This window comes from Antechinus flavipes, chromosome 2 (assembly GCF_016432865.1).
Source record: "Antechinus flavipes isolate AdamAnt ecotype Samford, QLD, Australia chromosome 2, AdamAnt_v2, whole genome shotgun sequence".
NCBI lineage: Eukaryota > Metazoa > Chordata > Mammalia > Dasyuromorphia > Dasyuridae > Antechinus > Antechinus flavipes.
The window spans coordinates 372,099,279-372,126,114 of NC_067399.1; the positions used below are offsets into that span (position 1 = coordinate 372,099,279).

The 26,836-nt window shown below is 38.4% G+C and overlaps 1 protein-coding gene across 1 annotated transcript in view; it reads right to left on the bottom strand.

The window, feature by feature from the left end:
- Positions 1 to 26,836, bottom strand: part of AMN (amnion associated transmembrane protein) — a 77,085-nt gene that overhangs the window by 19,530 nt on the left and 30,719 nt on the right. The window lies entirely within an intron of this gene.

Genomic DNA, 26,836 nt, shown 5'->3' on the forward strand with positions numbered 1-26,836 from the left:
CAGCACTTTTTGTGATAGCAAAAAAAAAAAAAATCAAAAGGATACTCATCAACAAATTATGGTATATAAATTTAATCAAACACCCTTGTTCTATATAAGAAAACAAATATGAAGAATTCAGAGAAAGAACAAAGTACAACCACACTATGCATAAGAACTTCAAAAAAATGAAAAACTAAACTAAAATACTAAACACTAAAATTAAATTATTTTAGTTTACTAACTAAATATTAAACATTAATCAAGGCAATGCACTGAGCAATCTTCACTATAGAGGTCTAATGAAGAAATGTATTTCCTTCATCTCTACAGAGAGGTGGTAGGCTACAGGTTTGAAGTGAGGTTGCATGACGTTTCCATTTAAAATCGATTATATGACATGGGAGACACTGGCACAGGACTGCCCAGCATGGCGTGCCCACATCAGAGGAGATGCTGTGCTCTATGAGCAAAACAGAATTGAATTAGCCCAAAGGAAACATGAGATACACAAAATTAGAGAAGCTGTAGCAAATGTTCATATGGACTATTTGTGTCCTACCTATGGCGGAGCATTCAGAACTTGTCAGACATAATCATACCTCGACTCAAACATAATGAGCCTATGTATGCCTCAGGTTCCCCATCTGTAAATTGGGGATAATAATAGTATCTACTTCCCAGGATTGTTTTGAGAATCATATGATATAATAATTGTAAATCACTTTAAAAAGGTGCCTGGAATATAGCAAATGTTAAATAAATATTATATATTATTATTATAAGTCCTTTGTGGTATCACAGGAAAGAGGGCTAGAGTGGGGAGCTCTGGGTTTGTTTCACAGACCAATACTTACTAGCTTTGGGAGTTGGAGCAATTCATTTCAACTTTCTGAGCCCAAGTTTCCTCATTTATAAAATAATCATCTTTGGACCATTTGCCTCAAGGGGGCCGTCCCAAGAATTGCCTGAAAACCTTTCTTTAAACTTAGAAATGGGAGCTGCCATCTTTGTCATTCTCCATGGGGTCTTTACATTGTATTTCTGGACAAATGCGGGGTTTGGGGAATGAGAAAAAGTCCGGAAAGACTAGCCTTTCATTAACTGGAATGTTCCCTTAGCCAACTACAGGGAGAAGGAAGGCTCTATTACCCTTCCACCATTCCTGCCTCATATTCAAAGCTGCACTGAGACCTAAGGAAGAATTTCCTGAGTGTTAAGAGGTGAGGGGAATCAAAATAGGAAGCTGGAGAACCCAGAATCTTCACTGGCCGTGGGGAAGGATGTAGAGAGCAGGTGCGAGCTGCTGCTGGGAGCAAGGGATGGCTTCCAAGCGTTTTCTCTGCAGTTTTACATCCCAAAAGGTGTAAAAGGGTTTCTGGTCAGCAGATGGCAGCAGTCAGCTAAAGCACCTTCCATGGAGCAAATCCAGCATGGTGGCTAAATTCCTTTACCCAGAAGATCACTGGATTACAGGATTTAGAGATGGAAGCAATCATTTAGAGATCATCTTGTCCAAACCCTTCGTTTTACAGATGAAGAAACTGAGGCGTGTGGAGGGGAAGGGATTTTTGGAAGGTTGCAGAAAATTGGTGATAGAGTAGGATAATAGATCAGGTTTCCTGCCTATCAGCTAGTTGGTAGCTAAGGCTCTGATAAAGACTCACAATATGATAATATGGCAGGGACAGAGCCCCTAGCTTTTTGTGACTAAAGCAATCAGTCAACAAACATTAATTAAATGCACATAAATACGTGCCAGGCACTTTGCTTGGTGGTAGCCAAAGACAAATTAAGAGGAATTAGGTTAAAGAGAGACCATATTTCTGGAGCTGGAATGGATCTTAGAGGCCACTGAGTCCAAAACTATCATTTTACAGATGGGGAAACTGAGGCATGAGGCAGTGAATAAATTTGCCCAAGGCAATATAGATATAAGTGACAGAGTTAGTATTTGACTCCCAATCCAATATCCTTCAATTAAACAATTCAAATAATAAAACACTTAAGTTTATTAAGTGTTAATATATACAAGGTCCTCCGGAGATAATAACAATAGAACATACTTTTATAGAGAGAGAGGTTGGATAAGTACTATTAGCCTTATTTTGTAGATGAGGAAACCAAGAACAAGGGAAGTAAAATGACTTGCATAAGATTACATGGCTAGTATCAGGGGCTCTTAGGGAATCAGTCTTAGATTTTCTGAATCTCAAACAAGTATGACTTCCTAGTGGAAATTTACCTAGCTCTTTATAAAGCTCAGTTGAGCAGATTGATTCTGCTCTCTAGCATTAGCTGCTTTCAGAGATAGAAACCCAGAGTTTTAATCCTGGCTCAGACATTTTCTTGCCTGAGATTCTGTTTTCCAAACTATACGATAGGAATTAATCTTCTGCTTTCCTTACTTGGAGGATTGTTGTGATGAAAATTCCATATAAACCTGAAATACTTCCCCGTATTTATGATTTCCTTCATATGGGAATTCTCTCCAATAGTACAGATCCAATTCACCTGTATCTTGTTACTCTGTGCCCTTCTTTTTCATATCCTCCAAAAAAATCTTTCAGAAGTTCATTCAAAATGTTGTAGGTATCCAGGTTTTGTTTTGTTTTGTTTTGAGGTATCAGTATAGCATGCATTTTAAACATTTCTTGTTAAGTCATTTTAGTCTGACTCTTCATGACCCTATTTGGGTTTTTCTTGGGAAAGATACTGAAATGGTTTGACATTTTCTCCTCCAGGTCACTTTACAAATGAGGAAACTGAGGTAAAGTTTAAATGACTTGTCCAGATTCATAAGAGCTAGTACATGTCTGAGGCTAAATTTGAATTCAGGAAAATGAGTCTTCCTGACTTCAGATCCAGCATTGTATCCACTGTGCCACCTAAAAGTCATTTTAAAACATAAAGGATCCAAATCTTAAATGGGAATTATTATTATACATTATCACCATCATCATCATCAAAGAAACAGGCTCTCAGGCACAGCCTCACACACAACCAAATTGGCAACGGTATTCTTAAAATACATGACTGAACAGGTCACGCCCTGGTTCAATAAAATCTATTGGGCCCCTATTATTTCTAGAATCAAAAACAAATTTCTATTTGTCATAGAAGGCTCTTCACAACTTGGCTCCAGTTTTCCATGTCTTATTCACAAGTCCCTTTTATGCACTCTTCAACCCAGTCAAACTTTCTTGTTTTTTGCATGTGACATCCCTTTTCCTGCCTGCCACATTATCCTATTTGTCCCCTCACCTCCACTTCTTAGAATCTCTGGTTTCCTTCAAAGTTCAATTCAAGGATCAGACCTTCCATGAGGCTTTTCCTGTTCCTCCCAGCTACTAGTATCCCACCTTGAAAACTACCTTCTCTCTATATTCTCTATGTATTTATCTTTATAAGCTTTTTCTGCCCCTATATAAGGTAAACTTCCAGAGGGAAGGGACTGTTTCTTTCTTTTTTTTTTTTTTAATAACTTTTTATTGACAGAACCCATGCCAGGGTAATTTTTTACAGCATTATCCCTTGCACTCTCTTCTGTTCCGATTTTTCCCCTCCCTCCCTTCACCCCCTCCCCCAGATGGCAAGCAGTCCTTTACATGTTAAATAGGTGGGACTGTTTCATTTATTACTTTTATATCCCTAGCACTCAGCACAAGGACAGGTACATAGTAGGCATTTAATAAATGGCTGATAGATTAAACATTAGGGAGGTAGACAGAGAGGCAGATGTCTTTCCCGAGACACCACTAGAGAGTTGAGGAGGTTCCTGAATGCAGGGCCCAGACAGACGCTGGACCAGCCTCTCTTCCTGAGGAAGAGTGTGAGGGAAGGACTCCCTGCTGCACCCCCTGCAGCTGTGGGTTATTCATTCACTCTGATTTCTCCAGAGAAACCCTCTCTACCTGATCCAGACTATGAGAGCCCTGCAGTCGTGCAGGGCGTGTGTGTGTGTGTGTGTGTGTGTGTGTGTGTGTGTGTGTGTGTGTGTGTGTAGGTCATCCTGTCCCCACTACCCCTCACCCCCCACTGGGCAGCTCTGCAGTTTCCAAATTTCAGTCTGTGCCCGCAGTGACCAAGATTGTGGGAAGGAGTCCAATCAAAGGGAAGCCAGCCAGAGTTCTAAATGCGCATTCCCTTCTGCAAGAAGGAAGAGCACCAGAGGGAGGGGAAGACCAGGGGTTGTGCCTCTAGCTCTCTGCCTCCCCTCCCTTCCCCAGCTTGGGCTTAGGGCTCTGTGACCCCACTGAGGCTTCACACAGAATGGGAGCCTGTTTGGCTCTATGCTCATTCATCTCTCCCCAGCTCATCTCTCTACAGAGCTCTCCTAAGTTCACTGCTCCCTCTTTCTGTCTTGTTTCCTCTTTCCTTTCTCCCTACTTCCTCTTCTCCCCTCCTATATTGTTTTTTGTCTGCCCACTCTGTTAGTCTCTCTCCCTTTCTGTCTTTGTCTTGGATAGCTTCTTTCCCTGTTAATATGTTCCTTCTTCTCCTCTTGTCTTTATTTCTCCTTCTCTGCCTGCCTATCTGTATCCATGTGTCTGCATCTAGTGGGATATTTATTGCTCCTAGTCTCTCTGTGTCCTCTCTACATCCTGTACTCTCTCTCACCTTTCCCTCTCTAATTCTCTCTCTTATTCTCTCTCATTTGATTTCTCTCACTGTTTCATTCTGTCTCTCATTCTGTCACTCTTATTGTCTCTCCTTTTCTCCCTCCTCTCCCCCTGTCTTTTTCTCCCTCTCTGTGTCTCTCTCCCTGTTTCTCTCTCTCCCGCCCCGTCTTTCTCTCTCCCTCTCCCCCTCCCTCCTCCTCTCTCTTTCCTTTCTCTCTTCCCCTCTCCCTCTCTCCCATTCTTCCCCTCTCCTTCTTCTCGTTGTGTCTCTCTCTCCCCCCCCTGTCTCATTCTGTCTCTCTTCCTGTCTCATTCTCTCTCCACTCCCCCCGTCTCTCTCAATCTCTCTCTCTCTCTCTCTCTCTCTCTCTCTCTCTCTCTCTCTCTCTCTCTCTTTCATTTACTCTCTCTCCCTGTCTCATTCTGTTTCTCCTCTCCCTCCCCCTCATCTATATGTTTCTACCTGTCCTACCTTAGGGAGCTCTTTCCCATTTGCCAAGTATCCAGTCATGCTTCAGGTAGGTGAAGAAGACTTTCAGGTCCCTTCACTCCCATACAGATCCTTCCCCCCATATAACCCTCACTCTTCTTCCCACCCCACTCTCCCTGCCATCTACAAGCTTCTTTTCCTCTAGGAGCTTCCTGCTGCCTTTTCAGAGGTTACCATGGTAACTGTCTCCCGTTGGAAGAGGGAACCTGTGGAGAGAGCATAGTCCCCTCCCTTCCCAGACACTGTGCTCCTTTCTGCCACCCACCTACTCAAAGAGAGGTTGGACCCAGCATCCTTCTTCAGTCTTGCTCTGGACACTAGCCCAAAGAATAGGCTTCCCATAGAGCTTTCAGGTTCCCTTTCTTTGGAAGTTTTTAAGCAGAGAATAGGCAGCCACTTAGTGGCAATATTCAAATGGTCATGACTTTTGGATATATAGATTGGATTAAATGGTCAATTGGGTCTCTCCAATGCTCAATTTCTTGGGTCCTTCGATTCTATTCAATTCCCTCATTTGTCTTCCTACCCTCTCATTCTTGGGCTAATGTCAGCAGAATAAGTGGGCATTCCTCCTCTGCTTTAGCTTTAAAGGAAGCTTTAAAAAGTCCCAAATATCCTCTGCACAAATTTGCTCAGGTACCAGAATTTCCATCATTAGGGCTTCATTCAAGATCTGGCCTCTTCCTCAAAAATAATCATCAATGCTCCTGATCAGGGTATTATTTGGAGTCCTGGAGAGAGAAAGGGGTAAGCCCTAAAGAAGAGAAGCATAGGAGAAGCACGAATCTGTCAATCTTTAGCAACTTTCCTGCTCCACAAGGCGTCCCAAAGTCTCACAAGGCTCTTCTAAGATGTCCTAGGTATCAAATAAATAACCACCATGGGAATAATAATAACTATGATTATTATTGCCACTCTTAATAATAACTAGGATTAGTCATGCAGTAAAATAGAGTAAACAGGGTGCTGGATTGGGAGTCAACTAGAACTAGTGATACTTTTCTATTTTTCTCATAGAATTCAGGGTCTCTTAAGCTGGAATCCTTTGACTTATTTTTAAAAATATTTTTGATCACCATATTATAATAGAATTTAGAATTTTTTCCTTTCTTAATGCCATATTTTTATTTCATGTGCTTGAAATTTTTTTCTGAGAAGGGGTCTATAGGTTTCCTTAGTTTGTTATACTGCCAAAGGGTCCATAAGGTAAGTTAAAGTGGCATAGGGAAGGAGAGAATGCTGGGGCACAGAAGCAGGGAGATGTGAGTTCAAATCTAGAGTCAGACACTTACAAGCTGTGTGATTTTGGACAAGTCACTTAAGCTCTGTAGGTTCCAGTTTTCTCAATTGTAAAATAGGGATTAAAATAATATCTTGCTCAGAGGATGGCTGTGAGGATTAAGTAAGGTAACATTTGTAAAATACCTTTTCAACATAAAGCACTATATAAATGCTAACCATTATTATGTCACAAAAAAAGTTAAGGACCCTTTCAATAAATTGTAAATTCCTTGAGATTTTAGTTGAGATCAACTAAAATTCAAGGTTTAGTTTTTGCATGTAATCCAGCTGTCTGGCATGGTATCTGGTGGGCACATAGTAGGCATTTAATAAATGTTTGCTTATTGATTGATTACTTCCTTCTTTCCAACATTTATTATTCACCTACTGTTTTAAAATATCTCAGCAGCCCTGAAAGGAGAAGCAGGGAGGGAAATTGCCATTCCCATTTTTCAAATGAGAAAACTGAGAGCCAAATAGGAAAAGAAGAGAAAATTAGTGGTAGAGCCAGCTTTGTCTTTACCCCTCCTCTCTTGATCTTCACTAGCACAGTTAAGAGCACCACCATCTTTCCAGTTAATTTTAGTTCCCAACTTTGAACTATCTCTGATTCCTCACTCTCACTTATTCTACATAGTCAATCAATTGCTAAATTTTATTGTTTTATGATATTTCTCCTAAACATCCTCTGCTCTCCTCCACTCTAGTTCAGGCCTTCATCACCTCTTACCTGAACTATTGCAATAGCCTCCTGCCTGGTCTCCCTGCCTCCAGCCTCCCCTCTTTCTAATTCATCCTTAACATAACTGTTGAAGTTATTTTTCTACAATTCACACCTGACCATGTTACTTCACCACTCAATGAACTCCAGTGGCTCCCTATTACTTCCAGGATAAAATATAAAACACTATGTTTGGCATTTAAAGCCCTTTATAACCTGATTCCTTTCTATCACTCATGTCCTCTTATACTTACTTTCTTTTGTGAACTTTGTAATCTAGTTATACCGACTTCAGGCAGCTAGGTGTATAGAGTGCTGAGCCTGAGAGTCAGGAACAGTTGAAATCTGACCTCAGACACTTCCTAGCTCTGTGACTCTGGGCAAGTCACTTAATGTATGTTTGCCTTAATTCACTGGAGAAGAAAATGGCAGATTACTCTAGAATTTTTGCTGAGAAAATCTCAAGGACAGTCCACAGGGTCACAAGACAACAACACTGACTTCACTTGCCATTTTTTATACATGACACCTCATCTTCTCTGCTTCTTCACCTGACTCTTTGCGTGCGCTCTCTCTTCTCCTCTGCCTCTTGTTTTCCTGGTTTTCTTCAAGATTCAGCTTAAAGCCCACTTTCTACTGCAAGCCCTTTCTCCAACTGCTAGCACCTTCCTCCCTCAGATTGCCTTTCATTTATTCTATGTAGATCTTACATGTAACTAATTATTTATGGATTTTTCTCCCATTAGACGATAAACTTTTTGAGGGCAGGGACTATAGTTTCCTTTCTTTGTATCGCCAGTGCTTAGAACAGTGATTGGAACATAGGAAGCTTGTAATAAATATTTGTTGGCTAATTGCTTTATTCTGAAGTCAGTCCCTCAGAGGGCCATTTGGAGGAAGGGTCTGAGTGGAAGAAAAGACAAGGAATGGGAGAATAGAACATTTTTGAACCAGTCAAGAGATGGTATAAAAATAAAAAAGCTCAATTCTTCACTGTATTCCCATGAGACCATTCAAAGATCTTCCATGCCCTTGAAAATAAAGCAGGATCTTGGGAATATGTCTCCACATTTATCATGGAATAATAAACAAAGTCAGCTGCCTAAAGGCTCACAGGCCCAGTGAACACTATGAGCTATGATAATACAGGGCCCTCCCAGGGTTTATTAAGCTCTAAGAAAAAGCCAATTAATTACAGAGCATCTCTGAGCGTGGAAAAATATTCATTCTGGCCTTTTAAAGAAGTAATTTCTCCTGGAAGAAACTCCAGCTAGAAGCTTCAGAATGGCAATCATTAGCTGTAGAGTGTTAAGAAATCTCAGAGGCTGCCTAATCCAATTGCATTCACTGTAAAGATGAGGAAGTCAAGGCCCAGAGAAATTAAAAACTTGCCTAAAGAACATAGGTGGTAATAAGTAGGAATGTGAAATCACTGATTTTAGTGTACTTTCCATTGTACCACAAATGCTCCCAAGAGACCCTTACCTCCATCCTGGTCTCCAGTCAGGAATAATCTTCCCAACAAACATACCTCCTGAGACTTATATGAACTGAAGCAAAGTGAAGTGGGTAGAATCAGTAGGACATTGGTCACAGTAACAGCAATATTGTAACAATGATCAACTATGAAAGGCTTTGATGCTCCAATCAATATAATAATCCAAGACAATTCTGAAGGAGCCATGATGAGAAATGCCATCCATATCCAGAAGAGAAAACTGACAAACTTTGAATGCAGATTGAAGTATATCATTTTCATTTTACTTTTTTGTCCCCCCTTTTGGGAATTACATAATTAATACAGAATTTTTTGCATGATTTTATATGTATAATGAGTATCATAGTGCTTGCCTTTTCAATTGGATAGGAAGGAGTTGAGAGGAAGAAAAACATTTGAAACACATTTTTTTTTAAAAAAAGAATGCTTAAAAATATAAAACAAACAAACATTCATCTTGGACACATGTAAGCTACTTCTCCAAAGTCAAGCAAAGATATTATTACCTGGTCTGTTAACAAGAATACTAGTCTTGGAAATCAGGAGACCAAATCCCTGCTCTGTTACTCCCTTGCCATATGACCTTGATCAGTAATTTCTCTCCCCTTGGACCCCAATTTTCCTCATCTATATAATAAGTGGAGTGGAGTAGATGGTTTCAAAAATTCTTTCTAGCTTTGAAATTCTATGATTGAGGAGGGAGAGTTATGAAATAGAAAATTCAAGCCAATCCAACATGACTACCGTGCAAAGCACTGTCCTCGGTGCTAGGGATGCAAAACCAAAACCAAAATATTCTCTACCCTCAAAAGGAAAGTTTAGGTTAGTGGAGTACTACGTTTGGAGTAAAAATAAACAAACAAAAACAAACAACCCTCCCCCAGATTTAAAGCCCAGCTCAAGTATTTATTCATCTGTGTGGCCTTGGGCTGGTCACCTCATCTCTCTAGGTCTCAGTTTCCTTGTCTGTAAAGAATTAGTTTGAACTGGATGATCTCTAAGTTCCCAATGAACATATGCTCCAAGTGGCAACCAGGTTAAAGATGGCATTAAGCAAATCTTTTAGAATTTAAGAGAACAAATAGTGAAAAATGCTTTTTCTTGAGGTGGAAGCCTGCAGGAGGAGAAAGTTGAATATATCAGACATGGTTCCTGGGTTTTGCTTAACTATTTTGTCTTATTTACAGGGAGGGTTTGATCTTGGTGGAGGTTTCGCAATGTTTATCTATGGAAATTATGGGGATGCATAAATCTGTCATTAATAATTAAAAAAAAAAAAAGAAGTTACTTACTCAGACACCGTCCCACACCTATCAGATTGGCAAATATGACAGAAAAAGCAAATGATAATGTTGGAAGGGATATGGAAAAATTAGAGGAGTAAACTGATCTAAACATCTTGGAGAGCAACATGAAACTATGACCAAAGGACTATAAAACTGCATACACTTTGATCCAGTAATACCACTATTAGGTACCATGTACAAGACACATATCCCAAAGAGATTGAAGAAAAAAGAAAAGAACATAGTTACACAAAAGCATGAATAGTAGCTCTTTTTTGTGGAGGCAAAGAACTGGAAATTGAGGGGATGCCCATCAGTTGGGGGGGGCTGAACAAATTACAATCAAATATAAGGGAATACTATTGTGCCATAAGAAATGCCAAGCAGGATGCTTTCAGAAAAAACTTAGAAAAGACTTAACATGAACTGTTACGAAGTAAAGCGAACAGAATCAAGAGAACATTATACATAAAAACAGCAATATTGTAAGGATGATTGATTGTAAATGACTTAATTCTTAGCAATATAATAATCCAAGACAATACCTTAGAATTTATGATGAAAATCGCCACCTACCTCATCAGAAAAAAACTGAATGCAGATTGAAACATATTTTAAAATTTTACTTTCTTCTTTTGGTCTGTATCTTATTTTGTAATATGATTAATATAGAAATAATACAGGCATAATCTACATCAAATTACTTGCCTTCTCAAGGAAGGGGGGATGAGTGGGAGAGAATTTGGAACTTAACATAAAAAAAATTAAATTTTTTGTTTCCATGTAATTGAGAAAAACCCAAAAATTAAATGAAAAAAAAGTTTTTTTTAATGTATTTTCCTCCATGGAAGAGGAACACAGTCCTTTTTGAGGGGATCCATTGAATAATGTACTAAAGATGCTAAAGATACAGGTACCTGAAAACCACTAAATTCAGTGTGAGCATTTACATCTCAGAAATCTGCTTTATTGTTTTGGAGAAAATAATGTGAGAAATGTTGATAATTTAGATTAAACTTTAAAAGTGTGTTGTGCATTTATTTTTTGCTGAAGAACTAGTTGTTAAGTATTTACCAACATACCCTTGAGCTCATTCGACTTTTGAACTACTCTAATTGCTGAATGGTTTTTCCTCATGTCAAGTCTATATTTGCTTCTTTGGTGCTTGCACCTATTGCTCTTCTCTCCAAGCCATTAAAAAAAAATCAAAACTATTCTCTCTTCTATAAAATAATCCTTCAAATACTTGATGATAGCCTTCTCTCTTCACAATCCCATTACCCTCCTTAGAAGCTCTCCACCTTATTAATTTCCTTTCTGAACTGTGGTGCCAGACATGAATAAAATATTCCATATGTAGTCTGACAGAAAACAGTAGTACTCTGCTTCCTGGTCCTAAATGTTATTACTAGAATTGTTTCTCTCCTCACCTCTACTTGGGTTTCCTAAGCAACTCTGCTCTAATTCAGTCTGGTACTTTCAACTCATTAAGAGCAGCTACATTCTCTCTTACTACTTTCTTAATTACCTTGGGCATCAACTCCCTTTTGACCATTTCTTTTTATCCATTATCACCCAAAAGTCATTTCTTTTGGCAGAGAAAACACAAAGTAAGAATTAAGCAGCTCTGTCTTCTCTCAGTCTCCTGTTAAGCGTATCCCATCTTCCCTAACCTACATTCTCTCTTTGTTACAGCTCTTTTCCTTGATATAGTTTTTTTAAAAAGACATTTGTATTTTCTATTAGGTGATTCTTGTAATGTTCTTGATGGTTTTCTGGAGGTCTTGGAGCAGTAGAGAAAATGCAGGAGGACAGGCCTGCCACCACAGGGTATGCGAGGGAATGAATGAATTTGAGTCCAAGGGCTTGTGCTTCAGCCTACAGTCTGCTTCTCTTCCCTAGCTCTGAATGAACCTGGCTGAAGCTCCTAGTACAGGGGTCCTCAAACTATGGCTCACAGGCCAGATGCAGCAGCTGAAGATGTTTATTCCCCTCACTCAGGGCTATGAAGTTTCTTTATTTAAAGGCCCACAAAACAAAGTTTTTGTTTTTACTATAGTCCGGCCCTCCAACAGTCTGAGGGACAGTGAACTGGCCCCCTATTTAAAAAGTTTGAGCACCCCTGCGAGGCACTGAGTATAAACCAATCATATCACTAGGGAACCATTATTTGTTGTAGGATTAAATCAATCATACTGAACCATGCTAAACTAGATAACCACTGTCTCATCAATTCCACTGAATTAGCAGCTTGTAAGAATCCTTGTTTCAAGTTCAGAGTTCTGGCCCATAACAGACTTGGAACTTTAATGATCTATTTTTTTCTTTATTAAAGCTTTTAATTTTTCAAAACATATAGACAATTCTTTAACATTAGCCCTTGCAAAACCTTGAGTTCCAATTTTCCTCCCCTTCCCCCTAGAATGCAAGTAGTTCAATATATGTTAAAAATGATAGAAATATATGTTAAATCCAATATATGTATACATATTTATACAATTACTGTGCTGCACAAAAAAATCAAATCAAACTAGCAAAAAAAAGAGAGAGAAGCAAAACAAAACGCAAGCAAACAACAACAAAAAGAGTGAAAAATACTATGTTGTGAACCACACTCAGTTCTCACAGTCCATCACTAAACAATTGGGACTACTTTGAATCATATCATTGTTAAAGCGAACCATATCCATCAGAATTGATTATTGCATAATCTTGTTGCCAACTTTAGCGATCTTGATACTACTTTTATAAAACTATATCATGTTTTCATTTTTACCTGTTACTTGACCTTGTTTCCATTTTCTTTAGTAACTTTTGAGTTTCTATCAATGATCATTCATTGTTAAGGTTCACTGGCCCCTTGTTGGTTAGAAGGGGAAGAAACAATGAGATCCTTAAGCAGCTGTTATACCATTGGGATCTTTGAGAGTCGAGCAAACACCTTTCCTGAAAAGATTCTCTTCCAATCCTCCCCCCACCTCATCTGCCTGTGTCTGTTCCTGTCTCTGTCTCTCCTTTCCTCCCTCCTTCTCTCACTTCCTCTCTCCCTCCCTCTCTCTCTCTTAGTCTCTCTCTCTCTCTCTCTTTCTCTCTCTCTCTTTCACACACACACACACACACACACACACACACACACACACCCTTTACCAGCGATCAGGACTTAATTATTTTCTCTATGCAAATGACTCCACAGGCCTGTATATTCAATCACACTCCCTCTCCTGAGTTTTAAGTCCCATACCACCAAACTGCCTTGTCTCAGAGATAATTCAAACTGAACATATCCAAAGCTGAATTCAGTGTCTTTTCCCCCAAACCCACTCCATCAAATGTCTTTTTTAAAAGCAAAAGTATCACCACTCTTCCAGTTCCCCATGTTATCATCAACACCTCACCCTCCCTCACCCCACATATACAAATTATTCAGTTGCCAAATCTTGGAGTTTCTATTTCTCCAATGACTATCCCATATGAGTCCTTCTCTTACTTTCACAGCAATCACTTTAGCTTATGTCATCACCTCTTGTCTGGACAATTGTGATGGGCCCTCAGTTGGTCTCCTGGCCTCATTTTTCCCCAGTCTCTTCTACCCTCCAATTAATTAGTGAAAGGATTTTCTTTAAATGCAGCTCTTACCATGTCAGTGCATGATATCTAGCTTCTGTTTAGTTTTTAAAGCCCTTTCACAACTTATCTTTCCAGACTCTTTATAGATCACACCCCCCCCCCCTTTCTAACACTCCGGTGCAAGCAAATTGAAATCTTTGCTCCTCACACATGGCAGTGCCTTTTTCTGCCTTCCTACTGGTGGGCCTCTTGACTGTACTCCTTCACTCTTTCCTCTTAGAATTTCCCATTTTCTTCAAGATAGTTCAACCCTCTCTCCTTTTTATAAATCAAGAAACTAAGGCCCAGATATGTTAAATGGTTTGTGCAAAGTAAGTATGAGAGCCAAGATTAAAACTCACTTGGACTCACTCCTGTAACTCTAATTTCAGCACACTTTCCATTGTATCATACTGCCTCTCTCATGAATATATTAGTGATACCTCTTGATCAAGAAAATTTTAACCAAAAGTTACTATGAATGTAGTAATACTTTTTTTTTTTTCTGAGACAATTGGGGTTGGGTGACTTGCCCAGGGTCACACAGCTAGAAAGTCTTAAGTGTCTGAGTCCAGATTTGAACTCAGGTCCTCCTGACTTCAGGGCTGGTGATCTCTCCACTGGACCACTTAGCTGCCCCTGTAGTAATACCTTCTAAGGAATTTGTATTCTATTAATCACATCTGTATTTATATACCTTTTGAAAATTAAGTGGTAGAGACAGTGGAAGAGCCAGTTCCTGACATTGCCTCTTAATGGAGGAACAACCACAAATAATATGGAACTTGTCAACGAGCCCAGCCGTTATGAGCAGGTCAGAGAGTGCCATTGATGCAATTCCTGATTTGTGATCCCACAGCTTAGGGACCGTGTTTCTAGGAGAATTGTAATGAACCATATAATTAACTGCCTTGGAGACTGGTGCACTCTTAACTGGTTCCAGGTTGCTGGCTATGTGGGGAACAGGGGCCTGGTCATTGGCTGTGACCGAGGAGGCAGAACTGAGGTGACTTTCAAAAGGCATTAGCGAGCTCTGCCTTTTATCTGGGTCTCAACCTCTTTTCTTTAGCCGACCTCTTCCTATTGGACTGTATCTGGAGAGAAATCACTCTCCAGGTGAGAAGCCTGGAGCCTTATGGACCTCTGTTCTCTGGCTTAGAGTTTGTTCTTTCATTTTAAGAGAAGGAAATTAAGTAGAAGCCATGACCCAGTTCATTTCAAAAGTCAGACAAAATTAACTTCCTGGGGTCTGAAAGTCTACTTCATGTTGAAAAACTGCAGTCAACTGAGAGTCATAATCCTGTAGAATGAATGACCTTCAGGACTTAGGTCCTGACTTAACTGAGATTTAGAACTTGTCTGGCATAATGCTGCATGTGGATGAGAATTTGAGAGGATCAATGCTAAGTAGAAACGTCTAAGTTTGAGTCCAGTTTTTCCATGGCTGAGGTGGTAGAGGGGAGAGTGTGTCCCCTAAGGTATAGGGGAGAAATGTTTGTATGTCTATTCTGGCTAAATCTTTATTCCTTTGACTTACATGAACTAATGCTGAGTGAAGTGAGCAGAACCAAAAGAACAGTGTATGCAGTAACAAGATTATGTAATGATCTACTGTGATGAGACTCAGCTCTTCTCAACAATGCAGTGATTCAAAGTAATTTCAATATACTTGGGACAGAAAATGCCATCCACATCCAAAGAGAGAACTATGGAGACTGAATGCAGAACAAAACATAGTATTTTCACAGTTTCTTGGTTTCTGTTTATTTGCTTACTTTTTTTCTTTGTTGTTTTTCTTTGCTTGATCTGATTTTTTGGTACAACATGACAAATATGGAAATAAGAGAACAGACATATTAATCTACATTAGGTTGCTTTCTCTCTTGGTAGGGGAGGGTAAGGGAAGGAGAAAAAATTGGAACATAAAGTTTTGCAAAAATGAATGTTGAAAACTATCTTTATATGTATTTAGAAAAATAAAATACTATTGAAAATTAAAAAAGGAAATATTCTTTGTAAAAACTAATTGATATTTGTAGAGGGCCAGGAAGTAAAAGTCCATTTCAGGTTTTGAAACTTATAGTAACTTGGCTCACCAATTTCCCTTCCAATAAACAATAGTAGAGACAGACTTGTTAAATACATTGATAAAGATCCATGAAGCAAAATGCAAATTTGGCTATATAATAGATCAAAGACATACCTTTGATTTTAGAACAGGAAAGCAGTCCACAATGGAGACCAAAGGCATTTGGGAGAAATGTACTGTATTAGTATGATAATTTTGCTCTGATATGTATCACAACTATTTACAATTTCTGTCAAAGTAGCCAAATCCAGGTCTAACTATTTGCATCTCAGTGTTTATTATGTATTGGTTCTATAAGCACTGGAATCATATATATATTTGACTTTCTGATTAATAAATCTGAAGACTGAATAATGCATTCTTCCCTGGCCCCTGATTTCACACTCTTATCACTACTGGAGCAGGACACTAACAGATATTAATTAGTCAATGGAACTGAGGTGCTAGTCACTGGTGGCTAACAGAGAGGGGAGAGCCCACCTGAAATGAGGGCTTGAGCCAATAGCAATAAGATATTGAGCTATCTCCCACGCCTCAAGGGTATCTCTAATAACCCAAGGGGGAAATGTGGCAGCTTTTCTCTGGGGTAGTGAGCCTGAAGTATACTCTTGGAAAACTTGAAATCAAGCCTCATTTCTGCCATTTACTAATTTGTAAAGCAAGTGATTCTTTTAGCACCAGGTCATATCAATAGTATTTAAGTGCCAACTAGCTAGGCACTAAGTTCAGTTCTGGAGACAGAAAGAAAAGTGGAGAAAGTCCCTGCTTTTATGAACTTTCAAAGTGGGAGAAATAATACACAAAAAAGAAAATACAAATAAGACGTGTACAAGATGAATCAACAGAGAGAAAACACTAGCATTAATATCATCTGGAAAATAAAGAAATTATCCAGATGCTATCTAAGGTCTTCACTAGCTCTCTCTCTCTTTTAATAATTGATTTATTGTTTAATCATGTTCAACTCTTCTTGGCCCCATTTGGGGTGTTTGTTGTTGTCATTGTTGTTTTTTGGTAGAGACACTGAAATGTTTTGCCATTTTCTTCTCCAACTCATTTCACAGATGAGGAAACTGAAGCAAACTGAAACAGGTTTAAGTGACTTGTTCAGGGTCACACAACTAGTACATGTCTAAGGCTGGATTTGAATTCAGGAAGATGATTCCAGGCCCAGTACTCTATCCATTAAGATATCTAGCTACTCCGTTGTTTTTTGTTTTTTGTTTTCCAAAGGAAAGGAACAAATATTTATTGTAGTTGGTATTTACCATGTCTGACTCTTCATGACCTCATTTGGGATTTTCTTGGCAGAGATACTGGCTTGCCATTTTCTCCTTCATCTCAATTTACAGATGAGAAAACTGAGGCAAAGAGCGTTAAGTAACTTACCCAGATGAACCATGAACCTTCCTGATTCCAGACCTAGTGTTCTCTATTCGTTGTGACATCTAACTGTCCCATTTTCCCCTGATCTTGTTTGTTTTATTCTTCTTTCTCAAATAAAACTTCCTCCAAGTAAATACAAATAAGACATAAACAAGATAAATTAGCAAGAGTAGACACTAGCATTAATGTCATTTGCAAAATGAAGAAACAATCCAAGTGCTTTATCTAAGATTTACCAGCTGTGATATGCATGATCATAGAATCTCAGAGTAAGAAAAGACTTCAGAACTAATCTAGCCCAACTTAATTTAAATGGTAATCCCCTCAACAGTATTCCTAGATGTTAAAGGCTAAAAACACTAGTGAAGGTATATACAGCTGTGCTTGAGGGGCAATGGGGAATATTGCAGAGGTTTGTTGCTGCCAATGACAATCTAGAAGCATCAACCTAGCTTGGCCACTTGTATTCCCAAGATACATAAAGGTGGAAATTAGCCCAAAGTATATAGAGAATGTTTCAAAAAAGAGAGGAGAGTGATACTATAAGGAAATTATGACAGCAAGGGATAGTTTATCTGTCAGATTTTTGGAGAAGGAAGAAATTTGTGACCAAAGAAAAACTAGAGAACATTATGAAATTCAAAATGAATACTTTTGATTACGTTAAATTAAAAAGTTTTGTACAACAAAACCAATGTAGCCAAGATTAGAAGGAAAGCAGAAAACTAGGGGAAAATTTTTACAGTCAGTGTTTTTGATAAAGACTTCATTTCCAAAACTTCTAAAAATACAAGTCATTCCCCAGTTGAAAAATGGTCAAAAGATATGAACAGATAATTTACAGATGAAGAAACTAAAATCATTTCTAATCATATGGAAAAAATGCTTTAAATCACTATTGATTAGAAAAATGCAAATTAAAACAACTCTGAAGTAACACTTTACAACTCTCAGATTGCCTAAGATGACAGGAAAATAATGAAATGTTGGAAGGGATATGGAGAAAGTGGGATACTGATGCATTGTTGGTAGACTTGTGACATGATCCAACAATTCTGGAGAGCAATTTGGAACTATGCCCAAAGAGCTATCAAACTGTGCATACCCTTTGATCCAGCAGTCTCACTCCTGGATCTATATACCAAAGAGATCATAAAAGAGGAAAAAGGAACCACGTGTGTAAAAATATTTGTAATAGCTCATTTTGTAATGGCAAGGAACTGGAAACTGTGTTGAATGCCCACCTATTGGGGAATGACTGAACAAATTATGGTATATGAAAGTAATTAGGTAAGCAGACTGATTTCAGAAAAGCCTGGAAAGACTTACATGAACTGATGCTGAGTGAAGTGAACAGAACTAAGAGAACATTGTACACAGAAACAACAAAATTATGTGATGATCAACTGTGATGGATTTGGGTCTTTTCAATAATGAGGTGATTCAAGACAGTTTCAATAGAGTTGGAATGGAAAATACTATTTGAACTATGGAAACTGAATATGGACCAAAGCTTAGTATTTTCTTTTGTTTGTTATTTTCTTTCTTGTGGTTTTTTTCCCCCTTTTGGTCTGATTTTTCTTATACAACATGACAAATATGAAAATATGTTTAAAAGAATTGCACAAATTTAGCCTGTATCAGATTGCTTGGAGGGAGGAGAGAGGGAGAAAAATCTGGAACTCAAAGTTTTACAAAAATGAATGTTGAAAACTATCTTTACATGTATTTGGAAAATAAAATACTTTTGAAAATTTTAAAAAGAGGGACAGCTAGGTGGCACAGTAGATAGAGTACCAGCCCTGAAGTCAGGAGGACCTGAGTTGAAATTAAATCTCAGACACTTAACACTTCTTAGCTGTGTGACCCTGGGCAAGTCACTTAACCCCAATTGCCTGGGGATGGGGAGGGAGGGAAGAAAATTTTAAAAAGAAAAAAGAAATCAGAGAGGAGAGGACTGAGTTTATCAAAGGACGAGGGGAGTCACTTAAGACAAGAAGCAGGATACAACACAGAACTCCAGCAGGTTGTTGGCATTGTATGGTGGGTAGCTAAGCTGCATTATGTATCAGTGTCTTCATCTAGTGATATAAGTCATGGAATTAAAACTGAAAAACCTGGTTGGATTAGATAGCTGAACACATTTCTCACCCTCTAGTGTTCTCCATAAGATAAATCAGAAAGGAATCAAAAGTTCAGGCCCAATATGAGATCACTGTTCCTAAGAGAAGTTCTCCACATAGATCGTGGCCAGCCATCTTCTGCTTAAAATCCTTCACTAATGGGAAAGTCAATACCCCCTGAAGCAATCCAAATGAGGCAAGTCAAAATCAGCCTCCCTTCTACTCCCACCCATTGTGCCAAGCTCTGCATTCCCTGTGGCTAAACCAATAAAGTCTAAAACTTCTTCCTTGCTACTCTTTAACTCATTGAACATAGTTATCAGCCCCCTGTTCCTCAACTCTGGTACATTTTGGTTACTTCCCCTAATCACCAAGGGCTCCTAGACTTGGTTACTAACCCTGGTCACCCTCCTTTGGACTCATTCCAGCTTATACTCCAGTTGTGGCCCCACCGGAGCAGAGACTTCAGGACCCACGCCATCTGGATTCAGATCTTGGGAGCGCTACTTGCAAAACTCATTTATCCTGTATGGGTCTCAGCTTTATCATCTAAAATAAGAAAATGGACCGGCCTGGAAGCTCCCCTCCAACTCTAGCTCTCTATTCCTATGAATTAATATCAGATTAAAAGCACGTTATCTTTTTTAGCTTCCAAACAACACTATGGAGTTTTAAGTTTTCTTTGTTTGGGGTGGTTCTGTACCCGCAGAGGAACTCCTTGTGTGGAAATTCTCTTCATCGATGCAGATTGACAACTCATCTTTAACTTCGTTTTAGAGAACTGCCTGAAGGTACTGAGCAGTTTCATAGCCCTACAGTGTTTGGGAAGCTCAGAAGGAAAATATGGGAGAGGAGAAACTGAAGGTCTATAGAGCTATTGTACTGATCTTTATTGCTGTATGTTTGTGACAGCTGGACAGTCTACCATGCCAGGAAACTGAATCCCTTCCATTTGAATTGTCTCAAGAAGATTCTGAAGATCACCTGGCAGGATAAGGTGCGAGATACTGAGGTACTTTCTCAAACTGAACTGCCAAATATTCCAGCACTACTGCAGAGAGCCCAGCTCCACTGGGCTGGCCACACTGTTCAAATGCCAAATGTAACGCTTGCCAAAAAACTATATTTTATGAGAACTCATGCAGGACAAGCATTCACAAGGCGATCAGAAAAAGCAATACAAGGACACTCTCAAGGTCTCTCTTAAGAACTTTAAAATTGATTGCATCACCCGGGAGATATTGGAACAGAATTGTCTAGCATGGAGCATGCCCTCATCAGAGAAGATGTTGTGCTCTTTGAACAAGCCAGAATTAAATTAACTCAGAGATATGGAAAGTTAGAGAGTCTACCCCAAATGTTTATAGGGACTATTTGTGTCTGGCCTATGGCAGAGCATTCTGAGCTCATACCGGCCTAATCAGCCAGTCTGATGAACTTTAACTTGACTCTAACATAGTGATGTCATTTTGTCCTCTTCACTAACTAAGGATAACATCCAACCAACCAGCTGCCTCTAACAGAGCTTATAGTCCCTATCTACCATCCCTACCCCACCCCTAGGAACCCTTGATCTTTTTCATATGAACTATTGACTTACCTTGCCTCCTTCATCTTAGACTTGTGTATTTAATTTCTCTAACTCAGGGGTAGAATTTTTACTTTCTTTCTATTAAATTTCATCTTATCAGATTTAATTCTTCACTCTAGTCTATCAGGATTTTTTTTTTTTTTTAGATCCTAACTCACATCCTTGGGCAGTGACCCTCCATTCCATGAATATTAGGCTGTCAGGCAAGCAGCCCCAGTCCAAAGGTTTGAGCAGCCCATATATTGCTACACTAGAAATCAGTGACCACTTTTTAAAATCACACATAATACCAGTTTCAATAGTTCATGATCTTTTGAGAGCTCATACATACAAACATTGTATTTTTTCAAATGCTGTGGAATTTTGAGAGATGGACCGATTAATTATCATTCTGATGAGTTAACCTCTCATGGTTAGAAAAAGACTGAATGACATTCAGAAAAAAGAGAATGAAGAGAATATCTTTTCTGAGAGCTATTTAAACATGCGAAGTTAATATGAAAAGAATTCTTGAAAAGGGAAACTGATATCCTGAGAGAAATGAATAATGGGACTATGTTTCCAGAAATGAGAAGTCATTGGTTGTAGTGATGGTTAAAGGTAACTTTAACTATGATCTTTCCTATAGTTAATATATTATAAATAATCATGTCTTTTTTTAAAATTATTACACCATTAAGAGATAGCACTAACTTTGATGTATATATTTAAGCCTAGTAGATTAGATTAAGGAAATGTGTGTGTGTGTGTGTGTGTGTGTGTGTGTGTGTGTCTGTGTATAGGTGTATATCTCAAAAGAGAGAGACAGAGATAAGCAAATTTTTATGGGACAAGAGATTTATTAAATAATATTTAATACTGATAAATATGAATATTATATTAATAGTATAAATAAAATTTAATGAAGTGGGGCTCAGAGATAATTGACTAATTACTAAAAGAGACTGAGATTTAAATAAATAAGAAATATCACAACATCCTTTTCAGTTACCTTAAACAGGATGAGAGAATGAATAAGGAAAATGAGCCAGGTAAAGAGAAAAGTAACCACTCTATCTAGGCTATACATGGGGGTATCAGTCCCAGCATCCTGTTACATAGGGGGCCTCATCTGGTATCACTGAATTTTTTTCTTTCTCATAAGTATTTTTTCTCTCATTATGACTTCATTATAATAACAAATGCAAAGTCCCTGACAGTGCTACTGACAAACATGGGATTAATGACATTCATCTGCCTGTACATAATAATTTCATAAACTAATATTTCACTTTTATTACTCTGTATACCACATATTTCACAATTAGTTTAACATTAAAGTTATTATTTTTATATTGCCACTACTTTAAAAAAAACATGGGGGTTACATGTTTATATTATATTTTGACATTTTGACCTAGAAACTCACAAGGTAGGGGTCTCCTAATTTTAGGAGTAGATCAATAAGAAGAAAGACATTATAAGTCTAGCATCTGTTTGGCACTGACAAAAATGCTTTGACTAAAAAGGTAGCCCCTCTCATGACAGGAGAAACTTAAGAAAAGAGCATGCTTGGACCAGGACAACTAGCCACATGGAAACAGGAGAGTCAGAGCTCCAGTTTAAGGAGCTTCCATTCCTGGCAGTTATGCTAAGCTTCTGTACTAAGATTAAGAAAGGCCAGGAGCCAACAGGAGTGAATTCTGGGATATCAGGGCTGGGACTATAGTAATTCTGAAGAGACACAGAGCAGAATTGAAATGATGAAACCATTTTGACTTCTGAGGATAGAGTTGGTGATTCTCATCTCCTCCTTTCACTCTTCTGAATGGGAGTATGTATGTGGCTGTGTGCCCATCTCTTTGTATCTTATCTCCATTTCTTTATAGTTTATTAATCTTTCCTGCATACCTATCTTTAATGTAAACTTTTATGATATACATGATTAAACACTGCTTTGCTCACTTCTGTGTGCCATTGTATAAGTGCAGTAGAAAGAGAAAATAGTAGTATTCCCAGAAAGAAAAAGATTTAAAGCTAGTATTCTGCCCAAGTGCTTTTTTTTTTCTTCTAGCTGCAGCTTGGTAGCAAAGAAAATTATTGATTCATATTCACAGTTTTCCAGAAGGAGGAAAAGAAGGAGAGAGAGAGAGAGAGAGAGAGAGAGAGAGAGAGAGAGAGAAAGAGAGAGAGAGAGAGAGAGAGAGAATGAGAATGACATATACTCTAGATTTGAGGTTTTTAACTTAGGTTCCATAGATATCCAAAAAGCACAAGTGTGTGTGTGTGTGTGTGTGGGGGGGGGGGGGGAATTACATCTTTATTTTCCCTAACTTCTAACTGAAATTTAACTGAAATCTAACTAAAAAATTATTCTGAAGAGTCTATAATTTATAATTTATCAGATTGCTAAGGAATCTACGACACACACAAAAATGTAAAGAACACTTGCTCTGGACAATGAATGAGTCAGCAGTTAAGTGTCTGAGGCTGTGACAAGATCTCCAGCAATAAAAAGCAGGACTATTGTCCCCTTCTTGCCAATTGTTTCATGGATTTGGTTTGAAGGGAATTACTTCTCCAAAGGAGAGGAATTGAGGGAGTGAATAGATAGAGGTAAAGTCACTCCTGAGGATAGAGCTTGAAAAAGTAACAATCTCTTAGCAACCCAGCCCATCAGCATGGCATAGCATCATACTAACAACCCATTTCTAGAGAGGAACATTTTAAAGAAAGATCAAAGAAATGAGAGATTAGAAAGGAATCTATAGCAAGGTCAGGGTTGAAAAGACTCCTCAATTAATACTCTGTCAATTACTTAGTCTATCATATCATGCAAAAATAAAATATACACCGACAGCAGCAAATAACCCTAGGAAACTGATCTAAGATCTCCTGAGGAAGATGGTTAAGAGATAAGGGGCTTTACTGAGAAAGAAAGGTGGGCAGCAAGAGTCTGAAGGGAGTTCTGAAATCAGGGAGACACGTTCCCTGGAACTGGTCCTCTAGGGCAGAAAGAGATATCTTCTCACAGAGTGAGGCAAAAAAGAGCTAACTCTTCAGGTCTGAATAGGTATGCAAAGAATATGAATGAGACTAAAATTAGATATATCATTAGAGAGGGTCATTCTAAGTCAAAATTAGGAAGTTCTCTTGAATGAATGCACACTCCATTGAGTATGTGTGTATGTATGTGTGTTTGTGTGGGTATACCATGTTCTTATCTGAGGATCAAGGTTACAGAATTACCACAGAATTTGAGTTAGAAAAGATGGTTAGCAGAATGGAATGTCAGAAGGTCAGTCAGCTTTTGAATTCCTATGGGGTTTTGAAGAAAAGCTAGCTAACTCATATGGCAAACTTGTTTTCAAAGACTAGAGAAATGCTTTAGTATTGATGGGGTGTTACAGCAAACATATCATTAAGGCTACTGATGGGGGAGAGGGGAAGCATCTATTTGTTTTCATATTTTACATGGATACTCTACAAAGGAGATCACTACTGAAAGAAGAAATAAGGATTTGGGATAATAATGTAATTCATAGTAGAGCTACAGTCAGGGCTAGTGATATGAAGGAGATTGAGTTATCCTAGAATGAGAGAATGATACAACTCAGAAAGAGAGGGAGCATTAAATTGGATGATCTGTCCCATCATCCATCAGATTTGAAAAATCAATAACCACAGAACACAGGAGGAAACGAGACTATAAAGTTGCCATGGAGCCTTTACCCTGGGAAGGCTAAACCTCACCTAGCTCAGATCATCCTCATATGTATGACCCATGGAGAGAAGACAAGGAAGCCACACTGTGGATACAGTTAAGGTCCAAAGATCCTAGTCAATCTGTTCCAAGCAGGAATGAATAAAACCATCCTATTTGTGAATATGAGAAACAAAGTGAACAGAGATCATAAGTATCATGTAAAAACACCTTTAGTACAGTACAAGCAAATAGATATTCCATTCAATTGTAAGCTCCTTGAGGACACGGATTATCATTTGCCTCTTTTTGTATCTCCAGAGCTTAGCCCAGTGCCTTACATACAGTAGGTGCCTTATAAATGTTTGTTAATTTTTGAGTGATCTTTGGTTATAACTATAGCCCTATGGATGGATATATGACTGATGAATGAATCACTGAAAAATGAATATCAATGAATTTCATTTAAGTTATCATGAAAATCACTGGAAAAAAAGGAATACAAGACAAAGTTGATTTGAGAAGATGAATTCCAAAAAAAAGCAGCAACAGGAAATAAAGACGTGCCTGAAAATAGAGGTCATTCTGGATCCTGTTAACAGTCAGAACGACCTGTCTACAATTTAGATAGAAACAGTTTGATAAAAGAATATCACCAACAAGAAATAATCAGACAAGGATGACTGTTTTCTCTTGCAAATGTGTACTGGTTGGTCATAAAGATGTCAATTGCACTGGAAAGGAAAATTATCACTTAATTCAGAGGACCTAGTGTCCAATTAGTATTATGAAACAGGCAGTAGTATAATATCTAAATTTGTTATCAAAAAGTGAAGCAACATGAGTGAATTTTGCTGAACAACTTTGCTGTTTAGAGGATTTTAGAGAGTCTGGCAAACCACTCTGAACAGCCTGAGAGTGGGATATCTATCTCAGCTGAGGAAGAAACAGGAAAGTAAGGTAGAAGGAAAATATGCATTTACAAGAAATCAAAATGTTCCTACTGTAGAAAGGCAATAGATAGATAGTGAATGAGCTAAGCTTTGCTATGCGAAAAAAAAATATTTAAAAAACATTCAAAAGAAAACTGCTGCTTTGAAACTTTTTAAGAAGTTGAAACCTAGCTTATTTTTCAGATTGCTTCTGACAAAGGGGTTTCTTTGAATAGAGCAGTCACTGTATTTGGAAACCCAGAAAACCCACCAAATTCTCCCTAAGGTTCTGAAGCCAGAAGAAGTCAGGCTGTTGGAGCCTGAAGAGTCTGAAGCTGTAGCCACTTTACCTCTTTCACTTGCACATCATGGCATCACTTCTATGATATCAGGCTCTTCTTCCAGAAGGAAGGACAAACAATAATAACAACCTTAAACCAAAACCACTCTGATTCTCATTGATTGGCTACCAATAAGTCCTAGGCCAAGTCCCATTTGGTCATTGTTTGGGTCCTGATTAACTCAGATTGAATATAAACAACAATAATTTCAGCCTTAGTCATAAATCCTGAGAGTCTTCCCCTCCCAGTTTTATTTGATTTTTTTTTTCTTTTGGATTATGTGAAAGAGGAGATTCTTTGTCCCAATTGCTACCTACCCTTAATCACTGAATAGGTGTGACTTGAGACCTGTTGAAGACCTTAGCTTAAAAAGACCAAGGTCTCCCAAGGGTCCCAGGACCATCTCCAGGCTTTTTGATCTCTATCTGGCCACTGGATCCAGATGGTTCTGGAGGGGAAAGTAAATCAGGTGACCTTGATCTTGTCCCCCTCACTTACATGCAATTCACTTGCATGTCATGGTATGGTCTCCCTGATGTCATGGTCCTCTTCAAGAAAGGACAAACAACAAAAATCTCCTCTAAACAAGGTGCTTTTTTTTTTCTTTCCTCATTCTACCTTAACTTCTCATCATAAGGATATTCAAGCACATTTCCATTTTGCCTAAATTGGTAGTAAGAATGGGACTATTATTTTAATTTGATGTACAAATATAGGGCTAGACAGAAAATGAGTATGAAGGAGATCTGTTGGTTTTAGAAAATCAAAACATTCTTCAAAGGTGTGACATCAGAAAGTAAGATTTTTCAGGGCAAGAATAATCTTTTGCCACTTTTTGTATCCCTGGAACTTAGCACAATGCCTGACATATAGGAGAGACTTGATAAATGTTTGTCAGTTGATTGGCCCATCTATGCATTTATTTTGGACAGACTTTCAATTCTATAGGGATAAGGAATAAGGAGATATTCCATATAGGGTCTGAGGCACTAAATCTGAGGGGTTTTAGAAGTTATTTAGTTCAACCTCCTCATTTTACTAATGAAGAAACTGAATCTCAAACAGGAACTGGGACTTCTCCAAGGTCTCACAGAAGTAGTGACTGGCAAAGTAGTCACCATGACCCAGTGACCATAGCACACTCATATTGTCCACAGGGCTTGACAAAAATGTTGGAGTGGTTTGTCATTTCTTTTTCCAATGGATGTA